The sequence below is a fragment of the Octodon degus genome, unplaced genomic scaffold (genome assembly GCF_000260255.1).
Source record: "Octodon degus isolate 3935 unplaced genomic scaffold, OctDeg1.0 scaffold00004, whole genome shotgun sequence".
In the NCBI taxonomy this organism is placed as follows: domain Eukaryota; kingdom Metazoa; phylum Chordata; class Mammalia; order Rodentia; family Octodontidae; genus Octodon; species Octodon degus.
Genome location: NW_004524580.1, coordinates 4,139,072 through 4,159,023, shown reverse-complemented (window position 1 = coordinate 4,159,023; position 19,952 = coordinate 4,139,072). Strand labels below are relative to the sequence as shown.

The 19,952-nt window shown below is 39.8% G+C and overlaps 1 pseudogene; it reads left to right on the top strand.

Annotated features, from left to right (window-relative positions):
- Positions 1-7,982: 7,982 nt before the first annotated feature.
- LOC101593231 lies at positions 7,983-18,922 on the top strand (annotated as a pseudogene).
- The last annotated feature ends 1,030 nt before the right edge of the window (positions 18,923-19,952 follow it).

The following is a 19,952-nucleotide window of genomic DNA, read 5'->3' as shown; positions in this document are numbered from 1 at the left end:
ATATACTGTTAGGATGTCAGTTTGATAAATTATCATTTTCATGATGCCGTTTTTCCTCTTACTGAACAGGCAGCATTTCCAAATGCCCATTACAAACCTCAACTCAATACGCACTAAACAAGTCAAACTAGATCCTGCCTTTTCAAAATTTGTCCTTATTGTTTTCGTTCCCTCTCACCTATCAGTAACCAATTACTCAAGCTAAGGTCTAATGTCATTTTCACTTACTTTTTGTCACTCCCCACAGCCAAACAGTTGTCAACTCCTGTTAAATATTTTTTGTTTATTTTTTTTGAGACACTGTCTGACTTCATAGTTCAGGGTGACTTGAACTCACAGTGTAGCCCAGAGCAGCCTCAGATTCTCCGTGCTCCTCTTGTCTCAGCTGAGTGCTGGGATGACAGGCATGTGCCACCATAGTCGGCCCAATTCCTGTTAATATCACCTGAAAGGTATCTATCAGTGCTTCACCCTCTCGGAACTACAAGCCTACGCACTTATGCACACACATTCCCCCATTTGCCCTTCTCTCACACAGATTTAACTGTAGCTTCCCAAACATGTTGCTTTATATCCACTAAGATGACGTAATCTTGTGCTATCTAATATGGTGGCCACCGTGGCTACTGAACTCTTGAATCATGGCTAATGACAATGGACATGTGATAGAAACATGAAAATAATACTGCATTTCAAATACTTTGCATGAAAACAAAATGCTAAATATCTCCGTAATAGTGCTTAATTTTAAAACATTTTATGCTAAAATGAAGATATAGTGGATATATGAAACTAATGAAAATATACAATTAAAATTAATTTCATCTGATTTTTTTTACTATTTTAATGTGGCTACAAGATAATCTGATATTTTCTATGTACTTACGTAATTTTTTTATTGACTAATATTTTCTCTAGTCTATTTTTCTCCTTCTGATGAAATTAGATTTGTACTGTAAACCTTGTATAGATGTCATTTCTGTGAAGCCTTCCTGACTCCCCTACTCTGGGTAAAGTTAATCATTTCTGTCCAGAACATTTTGCATAAACTTCTATCACAGCAAAAGTACCATCTTTTGTCTTATGAAAAATATTATCATTTGTTTATATGTCTACCTTTACAACTGTTTTGTATTTTTGTATCCTTATCTCCCAAATACACTTAGTGAGCAATTTCTGTTGCCTGATTGGGAGAATGCAATAGTTTTATCAAAAACAGACAAATGATAATCACTAAAAGTAATCATCAAAATTATCCATAAATTTATTGCACATAAAACAAGAAAGGAAATTATCATTTTACATGATTCTATTAAGAAAAAGCTTTCAGTGTGTCAAGAGATAAAACTTTTTTCTAGAGTTAACCCTAGCATCCAGATCCTCATATGAGACACTGAACCACATACACATCAGGGCTTTATCAGAGGTCCACAGATAATATTCCTTTAAGCGGCCATAAGGATGCCAACTAACACTATAAGCAGAAAACATAATCTTCTGGCACAACTTAATTTCAGTGTGAGAAAGTCCAAACATTTCTTTGGTGATTGCACTTGATTATGAGAAGGAATTTGGAGAAGATAATTTGACTTTTTAAAAATATCCAGTGTGACAATTTTTGTCTTTCAGCTGTAATGTGAATTTTTTTTTTTTTTTTTTTTTTTTTGGCAGTGCCTGGCTAGCTATGCAGTCCAGGCTGGCCTCGAACTCACAGCATCCTCCTGCCACAGCCTCCCAAGTGGTGGGATAATGTGGCGGTGGCGGTAGTGGTGAGCATAGCTGCCTCCCAAGTGGTGGGCTTGCAGGTGTACACTAGTGGTAAGATGAATTCTGTTTATATTTATTAAAACTATTGATATTATTGGGCTCAGATCTTTCATCACACTATTGTTTTCTGTTTATCCTATTTGGGCTTATTTTCTTTTATTTCTGAGTTAATTTTCTCTTTTGGGTTAACCAAGCATTTCATTATCTCATGTTTTCTTCTAATAATATTATCTCATGTTTTCTTTCTAATAATAGTCTTTCTTTTGATGATTATCCTGTTAGCAAAATTTAGAGAAAAAAATTTAAAATATATATTTTAATTAAAGCCCATTGAAAGGAAGAGTCGATGTTTAATTGATCAATCTTGCATGCCTATATATGGTAATCTGAGCAAAAACCTGGTAATAACATGCACTATAACAATCATTGTCAATTTCCTATTCTTGTTTTGAAATTCTGTACCATTCTTATTGTTTAATGTTGCTCTGTTACTGTCTTTGTTCTTGTTATTTGTTTTTTTCTAAAATAAAATTTTAAAAATAAAAATATTTTTTTTATGTATTTGGTACAGGATCTCACTACACAGTTTGGACTCATAGTGATGCTCCTGTTTTCAGCCTCCCCAGTGCTCACATTATAGGCGTGCACCACCACGCCCAGTCTAAAATATATATTTTGAACAAAAAAAGTTTGAACATAATGACAGAAAAACTCAGAAAAAGATTATAAAAGATTTAATAAACATGTAGTAACCAGGAGAAAGCTGGTTGTAGCTATATTAATAGCATATGAATGTAATTTTTAAGACAAAATATTACTGAATAACAAACTATCTTATCTAGAAGAATTGCCATTTTGAGTATGCAATTATCTAACTGTATGGATAAAATCTATTTAAAATATTTGAAAAATTATAAGAACTCCACAAATTTACAGTCACCAAGAGTGACTTTAACATTTCTCTCAGTAGCTTAGAGATAAAGGAAACAAAAAGAGTACAAATTTAATGGAGGGCTGGGGTGATGGCTCAGTAGAATAAGTGCTTCCATGGCAAGCGCAACGGCCTCAGTTCAATCCCCGTTTCCAAAAAAAAAAAAAAAAAAAAAAAAAAAAAAAAAAAAAAAAAAAAAATTTAATGGAATAAGAGGGTTTTTTTTGTTTTTGTTTTTTTTTTTTTTGCTCTGAATGCCCTCAGGGGTGGTTTGGCTGGCTGGAGTGTTGTGGGATTCGAACTACAGCAACCTGAGGCTGACAGCTTTGTGGAAGCAGCCACTTAAAGAACTGAGCTACAGCCAGGCCCCCACAAATTTAAACAAAATAGTGATGAGGTTTAGTTTTATGAAAATATATGTAGTCACCCCTCAGCATCTGTGGGATATTGGATCCAGGAATTCCCAAAGGTACCAAAGTCCAAGGATGCTTAAGTCTCATATAAAAAGGAATAGTATTTGTGTATAACTTATACAAATCTCACATGCCTTAAGCCCTCTCTAAGTTACTGACAATACCTAATACAATATAAATGCTATATAAATAGTTGTTCTGCATTAGTTAAGGAGTAGGAAGAAAAAGACTGTTCAGTACAGATACAATTTTTAGAAAATATTTTCTATTCACAGTTGGTTGAATCCACAGCTGAAGGACCCATAAATACCAAGAACAGCTGCATCTGAACCCTGCACACAATTTTCAAATACATGAAATAGTCACAATACCTGACCTTATACTTACTCATAAAGCAAAGTTCAACATGACCAAAAAACAAGTCAACATCAAAAATCACCACATTGCTATGCACAATTCATAAAAATACGACATGTTAACAAAAAGCTTCCTCAAAGATCCACATTTGGAAAGTTTAAAATGTAACTGTAAGAAATCTGTGGATCTAGGAATAGATCAAAATGTGAGCTGGACAATAATTTCTGACATTGCCAGTTAAACAGAAGACCCAATGCTATCATGGGCTACTGGACTCTTTTAGAATATTTTGCTGAGTTTACACACCTATAATATTCAAATAACAGAACTTAACAAAAAAAGGGTATACCGATGAATGTCCATTTTGTATCTGTGTATTCAAAGTGGTTAGGATAGATATATAGTTGCATTCTCTTAATGAATAGAATGATTTGTTCTAATGGTGTTTGTAAATAGGATCTCAAGTCCACATCTTGTACAGCAATTAACCACTGAGAAGAATATATGCAGTGTATTATTTGTTGAAACTGTACTTCCGATTTGATTTGAAACTGTCTCATTGCTATCTGTTTATCAATAAAATTTTGAAAAAAATGTGAGCTGGAATAAATCAAAATGAGAGCTAGAAAATGTTTAAAACCAAACCACTTAATAATATTTGCACATTAAAACCGATGGGATGCAACTGTAGGAGGATTTAGAAAGACATTTACACTCTTAAACACATAATTTTGAAAAGACAAATGAAAATTCTTTCAACCTAGGAAGTAAAAAAGAATAAGAAGTATAACTAAAGGAAGTACAAGAAGGGAACATTAAAGATATGAATAGAAATTACTGAAATGGAAAACAAAGGATCTAGAGAATCACAAATGATTCTCTATCAAACGCTGATAATTTTTGTAAAGTATAAAGACAAAATTTCTGACCAGCTTGATCAAGGGACAAAAACTCCCAAACAAACAAACAAAAAAAGATAGCACAAATACCCTATATTAGGAATACAAAAGAGATTCATACACAGACTTTTCCATCTAATTGTATGGGTTAGGTTTAATTCTTCTGGTCAGAGAGGATCAGAAATTCAACATTGCTCCACTGGCTTCAATAAACGTTAGGCTTATTGATTCATATCACAGAAAAGTCCAGAGATTGTATGTGGCTTTAGGCATAAAATGATCAAAAGCTTAACTTAATTACCTAACTCGAGTTCAGACCTACTTCTTTCTGTCTCCCTCCTACACTCTCCTTCATGTTTGTCCCATCCCACTCTTCTCGAACAGAATCTCCTGTTGCTTGTAACAAAGTTAAAATCAGGTATCTTTCTAACCGCCCTCTGCAGTACAGGGGAAAGCCTGCCCTCCTAGTGTCTGCGGTAGACCGGGGTGGGCTTGATTGCCTCTAATCGGCTCATGCACCTACCCCTAGCTCAGGAACTGCAGTGCTCTGATTGGTTGAGCGGGAATCACAGATCTCCGCTAGAGCAAGAGTTAAACCTGGAGACCACCTTAACTAATATCAAGGAACATTTAGGAAAGAATGGCCAATGGCTGCTCTAGAACAAAAATAAAAGATGTGGCCTTCACCTCAACTTCGGATGTTTTGTTTTATTTTAAGTAAGACTCCTATGAGCTCCCCAAGATTCATCATTTTCCAAATGTCCCCCTGTATGCAAAATGAATCTGGTATGTTGTGTGGACTCAATAGTATCTAGTCTCCTCTCACTACAACAGCCCTTCACCACAGGTGGCTCTAGGTTTGGTCAAATTCAGTACTGATTTGTTCTTTTAAACAGATATTTGCCAACATTTTCTCGTTGTCAATTTTTAAGTCATGTTACTGTTTTCAGGTAGGGCTTTAATAAACATAATTTTGTACTTAAAAATAGCACAATATTCTAGAAAAAGTGTGTGTATGTTAATCTATTCCCAGAATATAATTTTAGTGCTCGCTATTCTAGGTATTTCATTTACTGCTGGAAAAACAAAAGCAAACAGCAAAGACCCTGACCTCTGCCATGGTGGAGTTGACGGTAGGCGCCTAAGAGGAGAATAAATTTTCAACTACCTCCAGGCATGAATTACTTCTACACCCTTTTTCAAGCATTTTGCACTGCACATTTCACAGTTCATTAATCTGGCCAAGCGAGAAAAACATTTTGTTCTTGTGGGAAAGTTCTCCACTCTCTGAATGAGTCCATTAGCATTTAGACTAAGCTTTTGAGAAGAACAAGTAGAACTGGAACAGTTTGTCACGCCTGTAATCTAGACCCCAGGGCCCTCCCAGGTGCAATTTGGGGAACTTCAGATGGGGAGGGGGATGGGTTAGAAGGGAACAGATCATAAAGAAAGAATAAATGACCAGAAGCACAACCAGGGGAACAAAAAGCTAAGGTATGGTGGCTGGAAGGAAAGGGACACAGGATAAACTCTACCTTCTGGGACATGAACATGCTTTTCTGTTCGCTGTCATCACTCATTTAAAGTCTGGGAAAGATGCCATCTTTGAGTGATTCAGTGACTATTTCAAGTGATCTTCAAAACTTTGAAAAAAAAAACACTATTGACCAAAGATCCAGAAAACTAATTTGATGTCATCCTGACTTAATTATGGCAGAGAATATCTGAGTCCATGTACAACTTCATGTTATATTCACGTCATACCTCCTAGCTGAAACAGTTCGGCATAGATTTGTTTCACATTCTTGGCTAACAAGAAAATGCTATTTGAGTGCAAAACAAAGGAAAAAACATCAAAATGTAAATTCAAATGAGTGGAAACTATGCATTTCAAACAAAGAGAATAATTATGTGTACAACATCATAAGCTAGTCCTCAGAGAATGTAGGCAGTGATTGATGTAAACTATTTCTACCAGTAAACAAAAGATCATTTTAGAATGAAGTCAGCAGTACATGTAATTTATACTTCTGGTTGAGTACAAACACATAAATACAATGTTTGCAAAACTGAGAAATCAAAAAACATCACACTGATGTCAGGAGTAAAATTTGAACATCCTACCAAAGAAAAAATTTAGGTAGGTGTGCTTGAAATCATTGTGAAGGCCACAGGAGAGAAGTTGGAAAGTGTATTTGTGCTACCCAGAGACTTTCCATAGACAAAACTCTGTTCTGTCTGAACGATGAGACAGGGAGGCTCTCTTTTTTCCACGAATCCGTGGGCGCTTCCTTTATAGTGACCTCGCTTGTTCATCTCCACAGTCCTGCCCTTGACCTCTGCCTCTAGCCGTGGCAGCCCCCGTACTGCTTCTAGAGCACAGCCAGCCACACGGCCAGCCTAGGCCCTCAGTATTTGTTCCGGCTTCTGCTTAGGGAACCCTCTGCTCAGGCTACTGCATGGCTCTGCCATCTTTCAACCTTGGTTCAGTAAGGCCATTCCTGACACCTTATTTAAAACTGCTAAAACAACAAAACCCCCTCCCACTTCAACCCTCTCCCTTGCTTGCTGCAAACCCATATTACTGGCCATATGAGCACCACAAAAGCTGGGACTCTCGTGTTCTGTCTTCTATCTTATAGAAAGATAATGGAACAATTGCTGAAAGAATACTTATTGAGTGAATGAATGAATGTTAGTATCTGAAAAGAGGGCTTCAGATAGATTAGTAAGTGAGTTCATAATCTTGGTAGTAAAATTAGCCCCAATTTAAAATTGCATCTAGGACAATGGATGCACCTTGAGGTTAGATTCTTAAGTGAAATAGTAAGACTCACAGCTTAAATAGCACACGTTTTCTCTTATATGAGAAAGCTAAAAGAGAAATAAACAGCAAAATGAAAAATAGGTAATAGAAAATAGAGAGATAGGCCTTTCTCAAAAGGAAAGGGGACCGGGAGATGGAGAGGGAGGAGGAGGAAGGGAAGGGTGAACAGGAATTGCTCTGTGCTGTGTGCATATGCCAACTGCCCAAAGGAATGGCAGCAGCATGTGCTGCAAGCAGGTACAGATAAAGCATAAAAGTTAAGAAATACATCTCAAAGTACTACACTGTTAGAGTTTGTGTTCCATGAAAGCAGGGCCTGAGACAAAGTACGCGTGCAGGTAGCTCATCTGCAAAATGACAGAAAGCATCAAGCATGTGGGATAAAGTAGAGCAGAGGACAAACAAGAGGCAGTGCGACGGGCCAGGGAGAAAAATGAACACACGACACTAACTGGTGAAGGGATGAGGACCCCAGAGCCATCGATGCCGGTAGATAAGCAAGGGCACGGCACCCAAGAGTAGTGACAATATATACCTTTTGGGGACAGGTTTTAAGAGGAGCGTGGGCGGAGCTGATACTGCTCGTGTCACAAAGCTAGGCAGAACAATGAAGACAGCTGAGTTCTAACTCTGTGGTAACCTTCGATTTTGAGGCTGGGAAAACCATCATGATCAAGGCTGACCTCGTAGCGTACAGTTTACATGGATGAGGGGTGACACTTGGCTAATGCTCTTCTCTGTCTTAATATTGTTAGTATTTATGATCGAAGGGAGGATAGGATAGAGTAATGGCACAGATGCGTGAGAAGGAACACTGGACGGCCAGGCATTCCAGAGCGATTGCCCAGCAGCAGCTGATGCAGCGACAGCTCAGCTCAGCCACAGCTGGCCGCAGGCATGCACTGCAATCCACTGTCCCTGGTGGCCGCATGTACCACAGCAATAGCTGGGCTGGGACCCGGACGGGACTGGGAGTGGCATCAGTGACAACAGACGCAGCAACAGCAACAGATGTGGCGACAATAGCAGGAGAGAGGGGAGCTCTGCACTCGGACGCTGGGGGAAGCCAGCTGTCTTCGCCATGTCTGCAGAAGCATCAGGTCCCTCCGGCTGGAGTGCTGGCACGAGAACTGTCAGTGCTTGGGTAGTGAGGCTCACCAGGAAATTCTTACAAACTAAACGGGCTGTGTGGACTTGGGAAGAGAGGGCACCAGGGAATTATAAGAATTCTTGAAGGAGTTTAGACTCTAGTTTTGAAAACTGCTGTAAGGATTTCAAAGAAAAAGATCTATAGGCTTAAAAATGGAAGTTAGATAACACACCAAGAATAGTATCCTTTTTGCAATTTGTACATCTATGTTGCCACCCTTGTGCCACTGTTAACCCTTTTTATCCTTTATAAAGAAGGTATACTTTGTAAAAAGAAAGCTTTGGTTTTTTTCTCTTTAAGACAAAATTTAAAAAATTTTGGGGCCGGGGAGATGGCTCAGGAGAATAAGCGCTTCCCTGGCAAGCGCAAGGGCCTGAGTTCAAGCCCTGGTTCTGAAAAAAAAAAAAAAAAAAAAAAAAAAAAAATTGAAAAGCTCTCTATATTAGTAACTTTAGTGGCACTTTGGCCCTCCTTTTTGAACAAAGGGTTCTTTGTACATTTTTATTTTACACTGCTGTATTTAAGGGTAATTGTTAGGGGTGTAGATTTTAGGTGCTCTATCATGAAGTAACCAGGAAATGATGAATATGTTGCTGTACAACCTAAATATGCACAATTTTTATTTTTTAAAATCTATATTTTTAGGTAGTACCTCACTATGCAATTCAAGCTGGCCTTAAACCTACTATGTACCTGAGGCTGACCTCACACTCACAACAAACCTCCTGTCTCAGTCTCCTGAATACTGGGGTTACAGTGTCCACCACACCCAGCTAAAAAGAAAAAAGGAAGGCTGGGAGATAGCTCAGGAGTGTAAGCACCTGCCTGGCAAGTGCAAGATCCCAAGTTCGACCCCTGGTACTTCCCTGAAACTGGGCATGGTGGCACACTCCTGTAATCTCAGCGCTGGAGAGGCTGAGACAGGAGGATCACTATGAGTTCAAGCTGAGTAGTGAAACCCTGTACCAAATAATATCTTAAATATTTTTTTTAAAAAAAAAAAGAAGAAAGAAGAGCTAGGGATATTGCTCAGCAATACAGCGCCTGCCTGGCAAGTGCGAGGTCCTGAGTTCAATTCCCGGTATCTACTCCCAAAAAAAAATTTTTTTTAATTTAAAAAAAAGAAAAAAGTGATCATAAGATCTAAGATAGGGCTACTTTAATGTGGTTATAGACATGATAACTGGTCTAGCCCAGAAGAGGGGTACAGACTGCTACTTTTCCTAAACATTAGAATGCTGGCTGACTGTTGGCCACTTGTCCTCTTAAATCAGCATGCAGAAGCATACCAAGGGGCATGCTGGGAGGCAGGGGGCTGGTTCTTCTACCACTGCTACTTTGAATGTAAAGTTTAAGGGCCTGCCAAATAGCTTAGGGCCAGCCACATAGCTCAGCAGATTAAAGTGCCCGCAAGCAGGTGCAGGGGCCAGGGGTTTGATGCCCGGGCCTGATGCGCTGGCCCCGCCCCTGGGGCACACTGAGACAGCAATTGAGACTGAGCGTGGTGGCACATGCCTGTAATCCCAGCTCTTGGGAGAATCATTGCAAGTCCTATCTAGTAGTGAGACCCTGAACACCCTATAGACCCTTCCCTAAAACATACAAAAAATAAATAAGTCAATCAATAAAAAAATAAAGTGTGTATGTTGGGACCTTATTCTCCAATGTAAGAGTACTGAAAAATGAGACGTTTAAGAGCTCAGTAGGAAAGGAATACTGTGGGACAGTCCTGCTTCAAGGTTGTATATGGTGAGATTTTTGGACTTATGTGCAAACATGAGAAGCATAGAATTCTTTATCCTATTGTTAAAATATAATCTAATTTTTAAATGTTCTTTATCATATTATGTAGGGACTTAAGGTTCAACATATCAATACTTGATGAAAAATACCTGTTCCTTATTATGCCTAAGATGTTTGAAATGCAGTGAAATAGTGAGGTTAAGCTTGATAACGTAAATTGTTTGATAATAACAATAAGCTTGTCTTCTGGATGGTTAACATCCTAAGTTTGCAGACCAAAATTAGAGAAAAAGGAGGGCTGCAAGGAAAGCCAATATTTTGGCCCTACCCTTCTAAGGTCAATTAAGACTCAGGACATATGAGAACTTGTACTGTAACGTCATGTACCTCGGTAGTGTCCCAAATTTTCTGATCAAGAAGGTTATGGGGCCAAAGAGGAAATTGATCGATGACGTAGAGTGTGCCTAAGGAGAGTCACATGAGGAGAAGACATTCTCTCAGGCTTTCACAGAGAGCACATTGGCCAAGCAATGGCCGTGACTCATCCACATGGCTGCACTGATAAAGGTTCTACAATCTGAGGTACAGGATCTCAGGATAAATCCTGAGGGCATTTCACTGACCTTCTCAAACCAAAAAGCTACAACTCTTGTTGCATAGGTCCTGCTTTACCTTGGTCTTAGCCATCCAGTAGAAAAGTATGAAGACGAAATATAGGAAGTAAAGCCATGTTGTTATGTTGAGCTGTGGGGGACTCACGTCAATAATTTCTGACATTGCCAATTAAACAGAAGACCCAATGCTATTATGGGCTTCTGTACTCTTTTAGAATATTTTGCTGAGTTTACACACCTATAATATTCAACAACGGAACTTAAAAAAAAAATTGGGGTATAACTATGAATGTCCATTTTGTATCTGTGTATTCAAAGTGGTTGGGATAGATATATAATTGCATTCTCTTAATGAATAGAATGATTTTTTCTAATGGTGTTTGTAAGTAGGATCACAAGTCTGCATCTTGTACAGCAATTAACCACTAAGAAGAATATATGCAGTGTATTATTTGTTGAAACTGTACTTTCGATTTGATTTGAAACTGTCTCATTGCTATATGTTTATCAATAAAACTTTGAAAAGAAAAAAAAAAAAAGAGCTCAGTAGGTCAAGTGGCTCCAGTCTTGTGCATGGCTTAAGGTTCCTATCATAGAAACAGACTTGTTACTGCAACAGAGGGTCTATTTAGAAAGCCAGTTGGCCTGTTTCCTGCTCCCTGCCACCACCTGATGCTGTCTGCCACATCAGGAGTCAGGGAAATGGCCCTGCCAGGTATGGCCCCCAACTCTTGGACTCCCCGGCCTCCAGAGCCATGAGCCAGTAAGTCCCTGATCTATACAAGTTACCCAGTCTCTACATAAGTATTAATTCTCCACATGACACTAGGTAAATTTAACCTATTTTCCAATCTGAAAATGGTAGAATTTATATCTTCTTCTCACTCACAGAACTTGGTGCATGTAATATGTGAAGTTTTTTTGAAAAACTAAAACATGATCTTAAGCTATACCTTCTGACACTTAAAGGAGTAGTTTTAAGCAAAAAAGAATGGTTTTCTTTAATATAAGAAAGATGGCAATTGCAGGAAAATATCCATCAGTAGAAACTTCTAGCTCCTTGAAGAAGTCCTAAAAGTCATCTCTCAAATGACAGCAAAATACCGAGTTGTCACCCTAAAATCGCTCCTACGTGGATCACATGATGATGAACAGCTGACAATGTAGAAGGAGCTGACCAATAAAAACTAAAGCAGCGAAAAAAAAAAAAAAAAAGATTTGTGTCCAACACAAATACTGAGCCATTTAGAAATAGCTGCGTGATTTCATAAACAATGAAGCACAAACATACAAAACTTGTGAGGTTATTTGGAGAAATAATGATAAATATGGTTAAAAAAAAATTGTGAGTTTTAAAATAAAACGAGCTTTACCCACATTCCTTCTAAGGCTTTAGCAAAGTATTCTTCTATAGAATCTATAAATTGGAAATGGTCACAGTTTATAAATATATATATATATATATATATATATATATATATATACATACACACATACAGAAATACATTTTAATAATCTTAAAGGATATAAAAATTTCTTCCCTGTGCATTAGATGGTACTTTAAAATAATCCAATGAAGAAATCCCTTAAAACAAGATGAATCTGTAAATAGGATGTAAATTTCTTCCAGTTCTCACTGTGCTCAGAAGATTGGCAGCTTAGTCCGGAAGCAGTTTGGGCTGGTGAGTAGGAAGGAATCTAAAGAATTCTTAAGCTAAGGCCACAACCAAGACAAAGAAGACAGAATTCCTTTAATGGACTTTGCTAGATACAAGGCAAAAATGAGCTAAAAATAAACTGGTAATTACCAAACAACTCATTTCTGTTCTGTTCTCTGAAATCTATCTAGCTAAAAAAAAAAAAAAAAAAAAGATTGGCTTTCTCAAAACAGACACTTGTCTTCAAAATAGAAACATTCATCCTAGCTACCACCCTTTCCTCTCCTCTTGACTCCACTTGGAAACACTTTAAATTAACTTTGTAAACCTAGATGATGCTATTCTGAATTGGCCATTCTGTCACTGGGATCTGAAATGTCCCCCAAAGGCCTATGTGTCAATGGCTTTGTCCCCACCCCATGAGGTTGTTGGAAGGTGATGGACACTTTAAGTAGTGGGTCCCCTTCTCTTGCTCTTCCCCTTTCACTTCCTGGCTACTGTGCGACAAGTAGTTCTGCTCTCCCACAGGCCCAAAGCAGTAGCTCCAGTCAAATAAGGCCAAAACTTCTCAAACCGTGGACCAAAAGAGCCCTCTTCTACAAACTGATCATCCCAGGTATTGTCATATTAACAGAAAGCCACCATAGCCCCAACACATTTTCATTTCCTGTCAAAATCCAAATTGATCTTTTAAGACACATTTTGCTAGGATTGGGGTTAATCAAAAGCAAGTACTAGAGGGTCCTCCATCATAGCACACATGAAGAACTCTTAAACCATTCGGCAATGGCAGCTTCAGTACAGTGCTTATAAGCCTTCCCCCCAAGCCTACTGGAAGAGACCATCCACGCAAGCCCCAGTCTCGCTCTAACCTTGCTCTGCATTAGCACGCGACATCACCTCTTTCATGCATTTGCATGCCCAGGTCTGCCTATCTGTCTGTCTGTACACATATACCCATCACTGCATGCTCTGCCTAATGCTTAGGAGAGTAAACAGGAGAAATGAGGCTGGGAAACTGGGAAACACTTTGGGAAAAGAATGCCTGGTCCTGTCCTGGTAATTACTCTGACTCAACGCTCTGCTTTTGTTTTCATTGTGCCATTGATTTTGCTTCTCTTGTGCTATCTTTGTTTTCTTTTGCTCCCTAGCAGACTCTAAACACTAGATGAGTAGGGACTTCCAAGTTCTGTTCAACTCCCAAGGCCCGGAACACAGTAAGTTCTCAACAAATATGTTTAGAAGTAAAAAAGAAAGGGAGAGTGTAAAAAAGAAAGTAGTTGGGGAGAGAGGAGGAAAGGAAAAGAAGGGTCTCGTGTCTAGGCTAAGAATTTAGTTCCTTTCTTGTGAAAGAAGTCAGTGGGCTGGTCGGTTTGCCCTGAATTCAAAACAGTTGAGGAAGTCAAGCGTCATTTATAGACTCCTTCCCACTAACCACTCCCCATGTTTTGGTTCACAGCACTTCTGACACTAACAAATTCTCTAAGTCACCAGACACCAACCGGATGTCCTACAATTCAATTTCATTCTGAAACTATCCAACATCATTGTAGACTCTGCAGCTTAAAGCTCTGTCCAGCAAAACGGCCCTCATGTGAGACACCAGGTGAAAGTCCCAGGTTACTTCTGACTGATGGCCTAAAAGTCAGGAGTTCCCAGAATGCCCTCCCCACTGTCAGTAGTTTGGTAGAAAAGCACATAAAACTCAGAGAGCTTTATTTGCATTTCTTGCTTTTCTCAGAACTCCCAGTTCTAGAGGAGAGGCACAGAGCCAGGTATGGGGAAAGGGGAATGGAGCATTAAGCCCTCTCTGGAACATCACCACCCTACTGTGTTCACCAACACAGACACTTGGAACCCTGTGCAACCTGATGGATTTAAATCACTGACCACTAATGACTGAACTCATGTTCCACCCCATCTCATATCACGGCTTGGTCTTTCTGACAACCATTGCTGATCCTGAAGCTCTCTAAGGGCTCTCTCTCACCACCAGTCACTTCAGTAGCATTCAAAAGGTGCCATTGACACCAAATTCCTTAGGAGCTATGTGCCACAACCAGAGACAGCCACCAAATCTGTTTTTCTTTGTACCGCATCCCTCTACCCACACTCAATCATCTTTGCCTGTTACTATACCCATTCACACCTTTACACTTTGATAAATATTCTGTTTTATTACTATGGAACTGCTGTTGTATCAAATGAAAATGATATGGTCTTCCTGCTTCTCCATTAATGTGCATCTCCTGACTCTCCTCCTTATGTCACCAAGGATCAGGAGCCACACTCCTCTACTAAGGTCAGAGTTCATGCACCCAGACCGTTTGGTCTGGTCTTCACACTAACTAGCATCTGTAGTGTAGCCCTTGGACGTGCACAGGGGAACTTACACTTCAGTCATTTTAGAGTTATATTGAAAGAGCGAGCTTGCGCCTTCTATCTGTGTGATAATATACCTGAGATAATCAACTGGTAAAGATGAAAGGCTTAATTAGGCTTATGGTTTTAGAGGTTTGGATACATGGTCAACGGAACCATTGCTTTGGGCTTGTGGGAAAGCTGTACAACATAAGAGCATATGGTAAAACAATTGCTCACCTTGCGGCAACTAGGAAGGAAAGAGAAACAGAAGAGGAAAGGGTCCCAGTACCCCTTCCAAGGCATTTCCCAGGAGCCTAATTTCCTTCCAGCATCTCCACCTCCTAAGGCTTTTACCATCTCCTAATAGGGTCATGGGATGGAAACCAAGCCTTCAATACATGACCTTCTAGGGAACATTCAAGATCCAAACTACACCAATTTGTTAAATGTAAGCATTTAAAAGAAACATAACCCCATTTAGGAATTTATTATTTCTGAAGATGCTGGGAGTCTTAAGAAACAGAATTGGCATGCGTTTTCTCAGCCATCATAGTGAGTTCTAGATTCTAGTTATTTGATCTTGAATATATTCATCAGAAACCTAGTTAGTAATCCTAAGAACATGATAATTCTTACCGAGCCCTCTGTACAGTACTGTTAAAAAGACCAAGTATAGAAATGTCTTAAAAGCCGTTAGGAGATGTGTACCAGAGTGAACGTTAAGCCATGCGCGTTAGGGCCAGCACCTCTGTGGGCCAGCTGTGTGACCACGGCCAAATCACACATTAAATGGAAGAGCTCACCCAAGTGGATTTCCCATCTCTGCTGGCTGTCGAACTCTACAAGGCTGGAAAACGAGGCAGTATTATCACCACTTCCCTTACTTTTGGTAGCTGCTGCCATGTTTACAACAAAAGGAGAAAAAGTGGCCTTCTTCACTATTTTGTTTTGGTGCCAGGAATTGAACTCAGTTGTTTGTGCTTGCTAGGCAGGCAACGCACCGCTGAGCTACGCGCCTGGCCTCTTACTTTTCTTATATGGAATTAAGAATTCACCATTACCAGGGAACTGAGCAAATGGTGGGACTGAAAGGAAACTAGCAGTAAGTTGATGAGAAACAAAGTTTTGCCAGTCATCAGGTAAGCAAATTTGAAAACATAAGAAAAAGAGTCTTCATGCTTCTAGCCTTCATGCTCTTTAAAACTTTAGGATCCATCAGCTGTAGCCAGTGTGGATTACCACATATAATTCAAAGCACGTAGAGGAAAGGAAATGAAAGCTGAAGTGTGGTGGGGAAGAATGCGAGAGAAGCAGTGAATTTAATCTGCACATGTTTTGCAAATAGCAAGGCAATGAAGAAAACTTAGTGCTTGCTTTGAGTTTGATAATGGCTAGAATAAAGAGATAAAAGTATTCACAGAACTGGAATTCTGATTCTCTTTTCTGTATTGAAATCTCTTCTAAGTAAATCATTTCACCAGTTTCCCACAGATAGAAATTTGCTTTGCCCAGGTTCTAAAGTCTTTGCTCACTCTACGCCTCTTCTGTCACCCTTAACAGTCATTGTTATTACAATGCCATGAGCTCTTGCATGGATTAGTCTTAATCATCTTATTCTATGTTGATTGATATTGATAAGATACTAAATATTGGGCTGGAGAGATAGCCCAGTGGTCTAAGTGCCTGCCTGGAAAAAGCAAGGATCTGGGTTCAATCCCTGGTATTGCGTGCTGTGCCAGCCATGAGCTGAGCCAGCCGCAACAGGGCGTTGTGGCTGGCTCAGCACTGGGCTCCCAGCACTGGGGAGGCTGAAAGCAGGAGGGTCACTATGAGTCTGAGCTGTGTAGTGAGACCCTGTGCCAAATAAATAAATAAAAGATATTAAAATATTGCTTAAAGATAATAAGTATTAGCTATGCAGATGATGTAAAAATAGTACTTTAGGTAGTCACATTAACCAGTGCAGAACTGTTCCATCGTATGATAATACCCTTTGTTTTAAAATCAAAGTTGCGTTTCAGCAAAATGTGTAGTAATCATTCTCTATGTAAACAGGGCATGATAAATAATCCATAAAACAATCTTTATGACTCATGCCAAGAAGCCAATCTTCTCTCAAGGAAAAAAGAAAAGAAAATAGGATTACACCATCTGCTGTCACTCGAATCAAGCCTAGACTTCCAGGATCCTCACTGGAGGGTAACCTCCCCTGTACATCCATTATTGTGCTTAAAATATTGCAAGCAGGAGGTCAGTGGATGGAGCCCCAAGCACAGATGTGTTTTGTTTGACCCAGTGTTTTAAACTCTTTTGAGCATTTAAGAATTATGGATACTGATCTGGCTTTTCTTTAAAAATTGGAAAATATGGTTTAGAACACTGTTCATTCTTTTTGTTCTCTCTATCTGTGTCTCTCCCTCCTTTCTCCTCTCCATCTCATTCTCTCCTTAAACATGCTGGTCAACTTAATTTATTTAGATTTCCTGCTTGGTCCTGTGGGATATACGTTTTCTGCTCCTCGGTAAGAACTCACATCAGAGGACTGGAAATGTCTTTGTTTAGGTTTCCTTTATTTATAGTACAGTTTTAAAGGTTTCCTGCTTATTCAGCTCTGTCAGTGTCGATATCATATGACCAACTTACCAGTAATACGCTAGACATTCTTTAAACATGTACTAGTCTTAAAAATAGAGCAAGTAAACACAGTGAGGTAGTAGAATAATTAAGATCAAAGAGAAATACATACATATTAGGAAAAAGTTAGAAAATATCACTGACACACTAAAAAATCAAGACCTCACTAAAAATAAATGTATAATTTAAGAAAACCTAAATGTCATTACTTTCTAACTGTGAGGAGGTAACTTCTTGGTAAATTCTCAAAATAGAGATATATGGTAATGCTGTTTATATTATGTTCATATAACTCAGTATGTCCCCAGTTAATAGACCAACTAAATGCTGGGGAGAAATCCACCAAAAATTTAATTCCTAGTGTAGATTAGGAGTTTCCAAACTTGGAATCATCTTGCAATTTTTTTTTAAAATGCTAGTATCTAAATCCACTCTGGAGACTTGAACATAATTGGTGCCAAGTATAACCTAAATATTAAGATTTCCGCAAGATGGTTGGAAAGTAGTATGGTTTGTGTGGACAACAGTGAGTACACACGCAATAGCGACTTCCTCCCCTCTCCACTTGAAGACCTGTAGCAACCCTGAGAACAATGTGGGCCTCATCACACTGGCCAATGACTGCGAAGTGCTGACCGCCCTCACCCCCACACCGGCTGCATCCTCTCCAAGATCAACACAGTCCAACCCAAGGGCAAGAGCACCTTCTGCACTGGTGTGTGCGTGGTCCACCTGGCTCTGAAGCACAGGCATGGCAAAAATCACAAGATGCTCATCGTTGCCTTTGTGGTGGCCCTGTGAAGGACAATGAGAAAGATTTGGTGAAACAGGCTAAATGCCTTAAGAAAGAGAAAGTGAATGTTGACATTATCAATTTGGGGAAAGAGGAGGTGAACACAGAAGCTAACAGCCTTTGTAAACACACTGAACGGCAAAGATGGCACCAGTTCTCATCTGGTGACCGTGCCTCCAGGCCCAGCTTGGCTGATTCGCTAATCAGTTCTCCCATTCTGCCTGAGAAGGGTGGTGCCATGCTGGGGCTTGGTGCCGGTGACTTTGAATTTGGAGTAGATCCCAGTGCTGATCCTGAACTGGCCCTGGCCCTTCGTGTTTCTATGGAAGAGCAGCGGCAGAGGCAGAAGGAGGCCCTGCGGGTAGCTTCAGGCTCTGCATCCAAGGCTGAGATCGCTACTGCTGGGACCAAAGACTCAGACGGTGCCCTGCTGAAGATGACCATCAGCCAGCAGGAGTTCAGCCGTACTGGGCTTCCTGACCTAAGCAGTGTGACGGAGGAAGAACAAATCGCTTATGCCATGCAGATGATCCTGCAAGGAGCAGAGTTTGGTCAGGCAGAGTCAGCCGACATGGATGCCAGTTCAGCCAGACACCTCCAAGCCAGCCAAGGAGGACGATGATTATGAAGTGATGTAGGACCCAGAGTTCCTTCAGAGTGTCCTAGAGAACCCTCCAGGTGTGGATCCTAACAATGAAGCCATCCAAAATGCCGTGGGCTTCCTGACTCCAAGGATGGCAAGAAGGACAAGAAAGAGGAAAAGAAGAAGTGAGACTGGAGGAAAAGGGTAGCTGTGCCTGCCTGGGGGGCTTTGGGAGGGATGGAGCAGGATGTAGGGTTAGGTGTATCCTCTGTAACCATTACAGACTAAATAAAGCTCAGCAAGTTTTTTTCCTTTAAAAAAAAAAATCTAAATGTTTTTCAGGTGCATCTAAAAAGTCACCAATCTCAGTAGCCAACAGCCCGCCCAGGGTGGGGTCAGCGCAGCATGTGGTGCAGGGGATTCCTGCATTTGCCTAAGCAGGGGCTTAGTCTGCTGAGCTATCTCACTGGCACACCTGTAACCCCAGTGCCGGGGAGGCTGCCAACAGGAGGATCACTGAATCTGAGCTGCGTAGTGAGACCCCGCACCAAATACACTTGAAAGAAGAAAGAAGAAAGAAGAAAAGGAAGGAAGGAAGGAAGGAAGGAAGGAAGAAAGAAAGAAAGAAAGAAAGAAAGAAAGAAAGAAAGAAAGAAAATGTGACCAAATTTGAGAAGCATTGCTCCAGATATACCTTGGCTATCAGTGCACATTAGGGTATGTATTGCCTCTTAAAAAATCTATTCATCTACATATGCCCATATCTTCAAAAGGTGTAAAATGCCATTAAAGTACGGATTTCAGAAAAAAGGAGGCCAGAGTACAGATCTTTTACCCCAAAGGAAAATGCCACTGGATCCACTATGGTCCTACTAGAGCTGCAAAATGTTCCTGAACTGCCTTGATCTTCTCATTTGTAAAATGGACATAACAACTTCTAAGGTTGTTCTATAGATTAAATGAGATAATGTATGTACAGTGATGATTGTCTCCTTTTTATTGATTTTTATTGCTTAATAAATGATAGCATTTTAAATAAATCTAACATTCAGTGATTATAGCTTTTCTTCAAAGCAATAGCCAGTGATTCTAGCTAATGTTAATCTCTCCTCCCATCACTTCAATTTTAAATGCCTATTTTGTTTTGCCCTGTCCAGGTATGTACCAAATAATGACACTTTGGTGAGATCATGCAGCAGTGGTGCCATAAAATGATGTC